The sequence below is a fragment of the Antennarius striatus genome, chromosome 12, assembly GCF_040054535.1.
Source record: "Antennarius striatus isolate MH-2024 chromosome 12, ASM4005453v1, whole genome shotgun sequence".
NCBI classification, from domain to species: domain Eukaryota; kingdom Metazoa; phylum Chordata; class Actinopteri; order Lophiiformes; family Antennariidae; genus Antennarius; species Antennarius striatus.
Window position 1 is genome coordinate 7,682,588 of NC_090787.1, and position 11,432 is coordinate 7,694,019.

The window sequence follows — 11,432 nt, forward strand, 5'->3', positions numbered from 1 at the left end:
AGCCAAATTATACATGAAATCAATGTAATTGTCAGTATGTTCCCAGTCCAAAATGAGTCAGTTTTAGACAAAAGAATGTCAAAAAGCCCCAAAGTCTGTCTGTCCATATGTGAATGATAGTCAAAGTCTTTGTCAATTCCTATGTTTTGTGCTCATTCCCTGTGGAGGAGACACAACATAGACAGAGCCTCTTGCCGTCTCTCTTTTCACAGCTGGAACACACTCCTACCAAATAATGAACTCAATCTCAGCTCAGTCTCAGGGGGGACCTCGGAGCCACCCTCAGCTTAGTGCAGGGCTTTGTTTCCCATGTGCACTTGCTCACGCACGCACTCACACTTTCCCCTTTGCTGTCATTATTTCCTGCCACAAGTAGCTCTGAGAGAAATGCCTTACTGATTGGCAGTAGAGGAGAAAAAAAGCAGGGACGAACAGAGCCAGGAGACACCGGATTGGGAAGGATTCAGAGTGGATGAGAGATATGTAGCAAGGGCAAGAGGCAAGGAGGTTGGTGTGTGTGTGATCAATTTCAATAACAGTTCCCAGTTCAACTCCTTTTACCTTTGAGAGTCCAAGAAAAGTGTTTCAGCTGATGGAGGGAAAAAAGGAGGTTGTTCCATGTCTGTGCCCATGTAAGGAGCGAGATAAAAATGGTAGCCTTTGGACCCAGAACTGGTGGATGGCCATGCATCCCATCCTTGAATGAGACTAAAGAGGTGTTGGTGAGTAGAGTTGAAGGGGGTAAGCAGGAGTGATGAGTCAGTTGACCTTTCAGCCTCCACACAGACCCCATTAACCACGAAAATATGACAGCTTTCAATTAGATCTGCAGTAATTACCATTGACAATAATGAAATTTATGGGCTAAAATATATAGAAACAAAAGCATCAACCACAACATGGATCCAATGATAATGTACAAGTGACAAGTGAGAACCTGTTTGTATATCATGAATGTACTTGGTTTGTCCCTGTGAGACAGATAGTTCAGTTTATTGGCCTGTATTTTGAATCTTTTTTTGACATGGTGGGCAGCCAACCTGTGTCTCTTAACTCACAGTGACAGATCCACTTCATGGTGCTTCTTTTCACAAGCCGTGGCAGTGGGCCAACACAGAGACACACACACACGCACGCACGCACGCACACACACACACACACGCACAGACATCTCCTCAGCAACATCTAAATAGGTAATTATCAGACTCATAGGAGAGGGGAGGTGGCTGCCAGTACTCTACCCGTGATCAGCCTGAAACTAAAGCCTCTACTCAGCAAAGGAATATTAATTGCCTTTTGCAAGTCAACAGGCTGCAAGAGAGAGAGAGTGAGAGTGTGGCCTATCAACAAGCAATGGATTCCAACTTCCTAGCAAGGTTACTGAATAGCATCATTGTTGTCGTCTCCTTGTTGGAGGGAACAGCACGCCAATAATGTCAGGGGTTACGTCTGCCTCAATATTGGTTTTGTGTCTATTGTACCTGTAAAGATGTGGGGTGTTTGTTCAGCGCTGAATGGGAGAGAGATAGGAAGCCAAGAAAAGAAAGAGAGGGAGAGGAGAAAGGGATGAGTAGCAGGATTTCAGAGAAGTGATTAGGAGAGGAAATAATCCATTATACTGCAGGTTTTATCATGGTAGCGTGAAGGGTCAGAAATTGGATTTCTCTGATCAGTGGGGGAAATCAAACACAACATCTGGAAATTTCCTCCCCAGGCACTCACATCAAAACAGCCTCACAATATAAAATATTAGCAATGTCCTGGAGGATCATATTCACATTTTTTATATTACCTAGGCTCATTGAAATGTGTCATAGTTCTTCACAGATAATTGCCTCCTGAACCCTGGATCAGATTTCTAATTTTCTATCAAAACTGGATGATGTCATGCGTGGGAGGTGAGATTACTTTCAAGTAAGAAAGTAATACAGAGTAACAAGGAGGAAGAGCAATGTTGCAAAATTTTGGATTTATTTATAGAGAGCGTTACCTTATTACCTGCCTGTAAAGCTTTGATTTATTATTATTAGTTTAGAGTCACAATGGTTTTAGTAGCCGAAGTTACGCATGGCAAAGGTGTTTTTCACACCAACACAGCAGATACCGGACATTTCACAGAATAATATCACGTTGCTGGTTACCATTGGTCATTTGTAGCTTCGTGCTTGGCTTCAGTTCAGTTATTTTTGAATGTGATTCATCTGGACAGAGACAAGGATAGTGTTATATATCTCTGATAAGTAAACAGACAGTAATTTGTTAATAAGCATCTGTTAAAAGGAGGTCTTATCAAAGTTTTGATGGGAGGACAGCTTTCAGAACGTTAAGGCCTGGACCCATTATGATTCCTGTTGTGACAGATACTTTTTTTAAATTATGACTGAAAAATTGTAATGAGTTGATAGGGGCCAACAGAGAATTTGTCTTTATAATTTAAAGCCATTTGGCAAGAGAGGAAGTCTTAACAATCCTCACCACCAGTGTGAGGACAACCTCACACTGCATGGAAATGCCCCAGAGCATGGTTCTAGGTCAGTATAACTGCCCTAGAGTTGTATTGGTTGACTTCACAATATATGTTAGTTATATACTTACAACTAAATTGATCATCATTCATACTTTTATTGAGGCTGAATCCTGACATCTCTGTTCTATTTTTGTCACAGAGTGTAATGTTTTAGAAATGCAGGTAAAATATTGCTGACAGAACCTAATTGGATTGTCCATGAGGTTGGCAATGTGAGTATCTGGAATTCATGTTAAGACTATGCTTCTAAATATGATACACAAGCTATCAAGTAAATCTCGAGATGAGAAGACATACCGTTAATATCAAATGTGTTGCATTGCTATGTACAGAGCTGAAATATCAGAAATTGGTTCAAACCTAGTTTGGTTTTTTTTGGTTTTTTTAATTTCTCCATTGCCATGGTTCTTATCTGTACGTAATATGTACCTGTAAATACTTGTTTGTGCTTGTGTGTGAAATACCACTCTGACTTTTACATGTGGGTGCACTTGTGGGGCGCAAACCAAGCTTTTTTCTGCATTGCCTGAAATGAGATCGAATATTTGAACTATTCTAATTTGCTTTCTCTTGATGGTTGCCTAATCAATGTTTGTTTTTCTAAATTCTGTTAATTTGACTGAGTATAAGTCTGATTCTTTGAGGACACATTTATGTTGTCCTGCCTTTCAATCGTAACTTCAAGAAATAAAAAAAAAGAGTAACATATAAACCCATAAAGAAACGTTAAACCGAAGTGCATGTTGAATCTGAGTCATGCCTCACCTCTTGTACAGTATGTAATATTAAAAGCCATATTACCTCTGACATGGTTTAGTCTAATCACTTTTCATTTTGTTCTTTTTAGTATTTTATTGAGGCTTCTTGATTAATATATCCATGCATGACTGTGGTACTATGATATGAACTATTTTACTGGCATAGTAATGAAAGTGCTTTGTTAAAATATAAATCTTCCCTTCCAGATGTCTTAATAGCTGCACTGCTCATATTATCTCAGACTGGGTTGGGGTCTGTACTGCTTCAGTCTAAGTAGCACTGTTGTGTTCAACTGCTATTCCTGGGGTGGGGCTCCACAAAAGCAGTAATAATGGCCTGAATAATGGTCCCCGCTAAGCCCACATTTATGTCCTTCCCTCCCTGAAAATAGTTCCAAATCCCTCGTTACTGCAGAATTCGAGCTAGCAGTCTCAGCCCAACATTGTAATGTGCAGAACCTCAGATGGATAAGCAGCCTTCTGTGACAGAAGAGAAAAAAAATGGTCTGCCCACCGGGCTGTGGGTTATCATATTATGTGTCTAATTAGGCATCTGCTCAGGTTGATGCTGGGTGGAGTCATTCATGAGAGCACATATAAAACTAGTTATATCATGTGCATTTTCGAAAAAATAAATAAATAAATAAATAAAATTTTACAGCCCACATTACAACTGTCTTCAGGACAGAAAACTGTAAACTGGAAGGGATCTGTGGTAGAGCAGATCTGTTCCTTCATTCCCTCTGCAAAAGAGGTGGTTAGTTGGTCTGTCACTGCATCTATATACGTATATATGTAGCAAACATGTAAGGAAATGATTGTTTCGTTGGGAAGACGTTCATACCTGTGATGTAGCTAAAGTATTCATGATGACCCTACTATAAATAACTCAAAAGAACACTGGAAGTAGTGATTGTAGCAAAACTTGAAATGGTCAGCTTTCTGAATTTGAACCTCATAAACATCATCAGTTTATCTCAACAGTAGGGTTAGAATCAGGCTGTTTTCAAAGCATGGTAATAAACACAAGTAGGAGTGGCTGGTGCTTGTGTTAATTATTTTTCAGAGATGATAGAAACGCACAAAGAAAACTTCACAACAAAAAGCAAATGTCAGAAATACTTTACTTCACAAGTTAGTCTTTTCTGCCAGGTCATACTCTTAATTGTTTTTCTAATTATCTTAGAAGAAATAGTTTGTTGATATAATATGATATAGCTAGGACACATTTTTTTATCCTGATTGTCACAGGGGTTGGCTTGTAACAGCTAAAAAATAATTAGCGATTCGTATTTGTTATCTTACTGATGAAGGCATTAACAATTGTGCTAATTTCCAGTCAAATTAAAGGTAGTGCTCAGCTCCAAAAAAAGCATTTGACTGAAAGCAGACCCTTTTTTTCTAGTTCTGTCTCCTGGAAATATTTGCATAACCAAAACTACAATCTATAGTTCAACTGCAAGGCCCCTCAATGCTAGAATTCGTCTATAGTTGCATCTGCCGTTTTATAACCATGCCAAGCTTGAAAAGCTGTCCAAGGGAGCCCTTGAGATCAAAAACATGATTCCAGTGTTGCATCGGCAGCAGTGCACAAGGCTGATCATTCCTCGGCACTTAATGGATTAGATGACCATATATATCATACATGGTAGTCTTGACCCATCCCATCCGGCTTTGTTGTGTTGATACCAAATGTGAAAACTGACAGGTTGAGGTTGTGGCCTGCTGCCTTGTCTAATGGCTTAATACTGCATGACTGATGGATTGCTACAGAAAAACTGCTCATCAATTTACCTACCCCACTTCTCTCTTCATGGGCAATCTACAAACTCAACTAGGGGGACAAGAAAACATCTGCAAATTAACATGCTCATGTATTTTATGCTCTACATTTGGATTTCTTGCAAGCACTAGGCTCACAAATGGTGTTTTTAGTGTGTTGTGGACAAAGTAAGTCATCCCTGATGTGTTCAATGCAAGTGCAAACATGACCTCAAGAAGAGATGACTGGCTTAGCAGAAAAAGCACCCTTCATGTGTCTTTTCCTGTTTTTGTTTCTTTTCTCCCTTTGTCTGTGGTCAGAATATCATTCTCAACAAGTGCAGTTGCCGCACAACCTTTCCTGACAAATAGCTTGTCATGCTGTGTTTCAGCTGCGCACACAAGACAGCAAGGGAAAGACGAAGAAGATGCAAGGTCACAAAGTTCTTTTGTCGTTTTATATTATTTATCCATCATACTCAGAAGTTTGACAATGTCATTACATAAACAACACCCCAGGCATTAATCTCCATTTAGCAACATCATATTATTTTCCAGCTCCAAGATTGGCCCAGTGACATTCCAGCGAGCCACAAGTTTAGCGTGGCTTTATTGGGCAGAGGCGAGATACTCACACATTGCTAATATCAAAAACACTTTTAATGGACACTAAATCTTGGTCTTTCTCACTTTGTTGTTATGTTTTCAGCTGTTTTTCAGATGATGAAGCTTATGATAATCCTGTTTCTGTATCAGAGCAGGCATTCTGTTTGTTGGACCTTTGAGTAATGAGATTTGAGCCAAAGTTCTGTCAGAACACCAACACCTTTCCACACTTTCACTTAATATTTCTTATCATCCTGTTATTCTGACATAAGCTCAGTTTTAACATTCTGCTGTTATTGCCTTCAGTTTGTTCTTGTTTGATTATCAAATCTATTAAATTGTACAACAGCACGCTTTCATTTTTGGTCGAGGGTTTGAGTCCCACTCTGTGCGGAGTTTTTATGTTCTCCCCGTGTCTGTGTGGGTTCTCCCCGGGTTCTCCAGCTTCCTCCCACCTCCAAAAACATGCACTTCAGGTTGATTGGCTGTTCCAATTGCCTGTAGGTAGGTATGGGTGTGTGAGTGTGTGTTTGTTTGTTTCTGTGTGCACTGGTGTCACGCCCGGAGTTTTCCCCAGCCTCACGCCCTATGTTAGCTGGGATAGGCTGAAGCTCCCCGTGACCCGCTAGAGTGGATGAAGGGATTGGAAGATGAATGAATGGATGTCTTTTTGCTGGTCCTTTTAAATATGACACCTTGCTGATCCTCTAAAATTTTCTTCTGTTTAGTGCACTAAAACCATTGAGTCTTCAAAGATCACCAACTTCTTCATTCATTAGCTTCATCAGGATCATCAACCAACATCACCACCAGTGTCTGGCTTTGTCATTAAATTGCCTTTTTATGGGACTTAAAAATTGTTTTTTGTTTGTGAGATTTTCTCTGTTGGTAGAGATTTAAGTCATTTTAGTTTAAGTTTAAGGAGGAAACCTGCCCTACATCATACCCAAATAAAAAACTTGGAAGTCTGCATCATTAGTATCTCCATACTTTTCCCAGACCATACTGGATACAGTATGTTCAACATATGATTTTTGTCTGACGAACATCATCTGCTACTCTTTTTAAAATAACTATGAAGTAACAGTTAAATCAGTCATTCCACGTGAGCCAGTAATCAGCTCCTGAGATACTGTAGAGTTAGGGTTTACATCTCCAGTGTAACAGTGTTGGAATCAGCACTGATACATGTAAGAGGCAGTAACACTGGGAATAGTAAGGACAGCTTGTATTGTGTATTTTATGGCATATTTCATACACAGACATAGATATTAAAGAAAACAGATGTGCTTGGCGTGAAGAGTGCCCCAAAAGAATTACACATCTGATGATGCACCTGCATGAGGAGGATTTGTTTAACTCTGAACTGCAATTTATTCAGATAATATGAAAAAATAAATAATTATGTCTCGCTCCCTCCTTAGAGAAAGGCAGCTAACACAAGTTGCTCGGTAAAAACTAACTTAACATCTGAACATTTGTGTATCTGTGATGTATCGGGGAACTTGCGAGAGAACAACATAAGGTGCCAATCTGAAGGTGACAGCAACGCTCACCCTGCAAAGGAACAGTTACAGGCTTTGTTGTAAAGGAATAAACACTATTGTATCATCCTTTTAGGCCCATCAGTGACAATTTTTGGAAGTGATGTCATTTACCTGGTTCTGGTCAAAAGGTAAACTGCTGACCAGATGCGTTGGCACCACAGTCAGAAGACAGACTGTCCCCATAGCAACATCAAAAAGAACAAATAGACAGTCATGTCTGTTTGTGATTGCAAATTGTGTTTGCCTAGGAGCATCTGCTGGACTGAACTTCCACACTCTTGGTTAAAGGGACAGTAAAGTCAAAATGAACCCGGGGTATTATTTGAAGTACACAATTAAACAAACATTTTGGTGGCATTGTTATGTTTTTATGATCAATGAGGACCTTGGACAAACAAAATATATCATAAGTTAAGATGCGCTCACTCACAGCGGAAGTGACGCAATTGTAGACATCGGGGTGAATCCATCTGTGCCATTATACACATATACGGCAAGCAACATAATAACAAACCAACATTATCACACTTATTCATCAAAAAATCATCTCAAATTAAGATGTATCACTTCATTGATTGTATTGTGCTGTAATGGCTGCCCTTACTGATGAGGCAACAATTGTGGCCGATGACGTGTGACCCCACGCAACGGTTTCCTGACACCAGGGATGATACCAGATATCTGGATTTTTTTTTTCTCAAAATGATTAAAAAAATATGTGATATTTTAAAGTGAGTTTAGTGTCCCTTTAATAAGTTTGATGGATGTCAACCTCCTAGAAGACTTAATGCCTGCATACTGTAGGAAAAAAGTTCCACATCTCGCTGAGGAACAGGGAAGCTTGTGGGTAGATCATTTTAATTATCTACCCGCAAGCTGAAAACAGAGAAAAACCTCAGCAGAGGCAATAGACTTTTTTAATATTTGGGATTGATACTATTAAAATAAATAAGGTTGATACATCTGATTTGTAATGTTCAGGAAAATTCAGCATTTCAAATCCAATGGAATCCCTGTTATAGTCATATTAAGACAGTCATTCTCTTGACTAATGTGATAACTGTTATGCAAATAATTATGAATCTAAAAACTATTTCGAATTTATGCATGAAATCAAAGTTTAAAAGATTCATTATCTCACCACCCCCTTTTGAAATGTAGTGTGAAGGGTCTTATGCTTCACAGGAAAATATTTTTTAAGTATTCTGTGAAACAAGTGAAGATGGGATTGTGTTGTGATATGTTAAAAAAAAGAAATTACCCTATTACGCTTGTATGATATCCAATGGCCCAGGTACCCTGTACTGTATTTCCATAAAACCCCAAGTTAAACATACACAAGATTAGATCACAGAGAACTTACTGCCCCTTCATGCTCAGTACCCACAAAAAAAAAAAAAAAAAAACTTCTGCCACTCTCTCAGTTGTGTGATGTAATGTCCAGGTGATAGGTTAACAGTGCAGTATGCAGGGATCATGAATTTTATTGATCTCATCTAGCTACTGATGTACACACGTTCGACTTTGTGCAGCCACCTCATGTGGATTGGCTGCTAACTGTGTTAGCTCAGAGACGAGAGCGAATATGTCAGCTGTTAAGGGGTCCCTGGGCCTCTAGAGACTGAGCCCCTGAGTTTAACAGAACACTGTTCTGGCTGTTATTTTTCAGAATGAGGAAATGGAATAATCATAGTTCAAATAATCTCGTTCAAATGAAAATATTAACATTCAAGATAAGTAATTCACCTTTAAGTAGACGTGATAGAGATCCCTGCAAGACTTACAGTATATATTATAAATCAACACTGTTCAAACAGCAATAGCACCTGTTTTATCAGATAGTAGTATCGGGAGGATGGTTGGCTATTAATTCAAGTTAGCTAATCAGTGATGGTGGAGACAATCAATAGATAAAGGGATTATAAGGAGTCACAGAATCACAGATGCCATTAGTAGGTGATATATCATCCATGAGCATTGTAAAATTGAACAGTATTGCCATAAATAAATAGCGTATTTTAGTAATTATAAATACCTGATTAAAAATACATTTTTTATTATCATTCATGGCATATGCACTATGAAAATGATCAAATTAATAATACAGTCTTCAAAGACGAATATTATATACAGCAAAAAACCCGCTGGCCTGCCACTCCTGGGTTCTTCAGTGAGCAGACTGTTAATGCCTTCAGGCATCAGTCTTTGTTTTAACACACCTATAATAAAATCAATAACTCAGACAGCTAGATTTTCAGCTTGAGATTCCTCCAGTCTAAAACTTTAAATCAACAGTAACTTGAAAAACAATGGTTGATGGTAGAAAACAGCTTATATTCACTGTAATATCATATTTTTACTGAACAGATTTTGCATCTTTTTCACAGAGATATTTGGAAAATATGATTGGATTAAATCTCATCAATTTTAATAAAGTATTTTTTATTGTATTAATTGTTAACATGTATGGATATGCATTTTGGGGGGGAATCTGAGTAACAGGGCAACATTTCACAGACACAAGGAAAATGTGGACTGCAGAAAGAAGGCATGAGGATTGTATTCAAAGAGACTCAGACATATTTCGTAAATGGAAAGCTTTAAAGTTTTGTGTGTTGGTCAAGAACACTGTGAACAGGAAGAGAAGATGGAAGTACCAAACCGGCGATCAAACCTGTGAGGATTGAAATTTAAAATGGCAGGGTGAAAGGGAGGGTATAAAGACAGGGTGGAGGGAGGAGAGATGAAGGGAGAAAGAATGGGGATGAGTGATTAAGTGTAGAGAAAGTAGGAATGAAATCATTCCCTTTTCTCTCTGCCTCCAGCCGTTTTAGTCTCTTTCACCAGCTTTATTTGTTTTTTTTTATTATTTATTTTTTTTGTATGAATTTCTCCTGGTGGAATCATCAGAAGAAAACATTAACAATAATTATTTTTATGGTGCATTATCACAAATCACAATTTTGGCTTGAGGGTTTTACAATCTGTGCCGAAAATTACAGGCCTTATCATTAGAGCCTTGCTTTAAAAATCTTCTAATTGATGTATGAATTAAAGTGCTAGGGAAAATCATTTTTAGAAGTTAATATTTAAATGTTTTGAAAATGTTTGATTAATTCAACAGCTGTAGCAATGTTTTTTAAAGATGGGTTTCAGACACCTACATTTCCATTGTGAGGCAGGCTTAGGCTCTAGGTAAATGCCTGAAAACAATGTTTTAAAAAATGCAATACCTTATTTGCAGAGTGGCATGAGTGAGTGTCACTTCTTATGTTGGTGAATCATTGCATAATCTAAGTACATTCAATCACATATTATAGATCACATTAAAAAGGAAACTTGTTTGTCCATCAATGTTTTCTTCACACATTATATAAATGGTTGTAAAGAGATGCAACTGGAACGAATAAAAATAAAGATTATTTTAAACTAGAACAGGTGTGCATAACCTCTGAGGTAGTAGAGTTATTACGGTACGATGTGCAAATACATTAAAACATAACAATAAATAAATAGCAAGCAAATTAAAGGAAGTTATTGTGAGGTGCATACCCAGTGGTATTTGAGATAGACTGTTTCCCAACAAGTGATAACCTTTTTGACCTATTTGATGCAGAACTTTAAAAGGGCTGAGGTTTAAACTTTTCGAAATCAAATAAATGAATCAAGCTCAAATGATTCTTTTGCAATTTCACAAAACCAATAATCATACGTGGACACACAAGGCTTGTCAACGCAGTAAATTATCAAGTCTGTAAAGTAATTAAAACATTTGTAAGTCCACAACATTTGTAAGTCCTTATCACTCAGATCACATAATGAACATTGTGAACATTTTGAATCAAGCAACAGAAACACCAGTACACTGAAGGTGGTGAGCAGTATGTGGTGTGACAAGAAAGGATGACATATTATATACTGTACCTGTAAAACACACGCTGTGCTTTCTATGATTCATGGCTGCAAGTCTGTATTCATATGTGCCTAACTGCAGTTACAGATGGAGATGGAAATAAGGAAAAAAGCCTGTTAAGGCTCATTCAGACCAGACTTCACTCAGACCTTCACTCAAGAAAGCTTCCTGAGAATTGACACAACAATATAGCGCATGTGACATCAGTTGCACTACTGGGAAACACAGCCAGTTATATTTTAGTCTATGGTAAATGCTAGGCGGAATGCAGTTACATGTGCACATTACTTGTGTCGAGCAGTCACCCAATCACGTAAAGT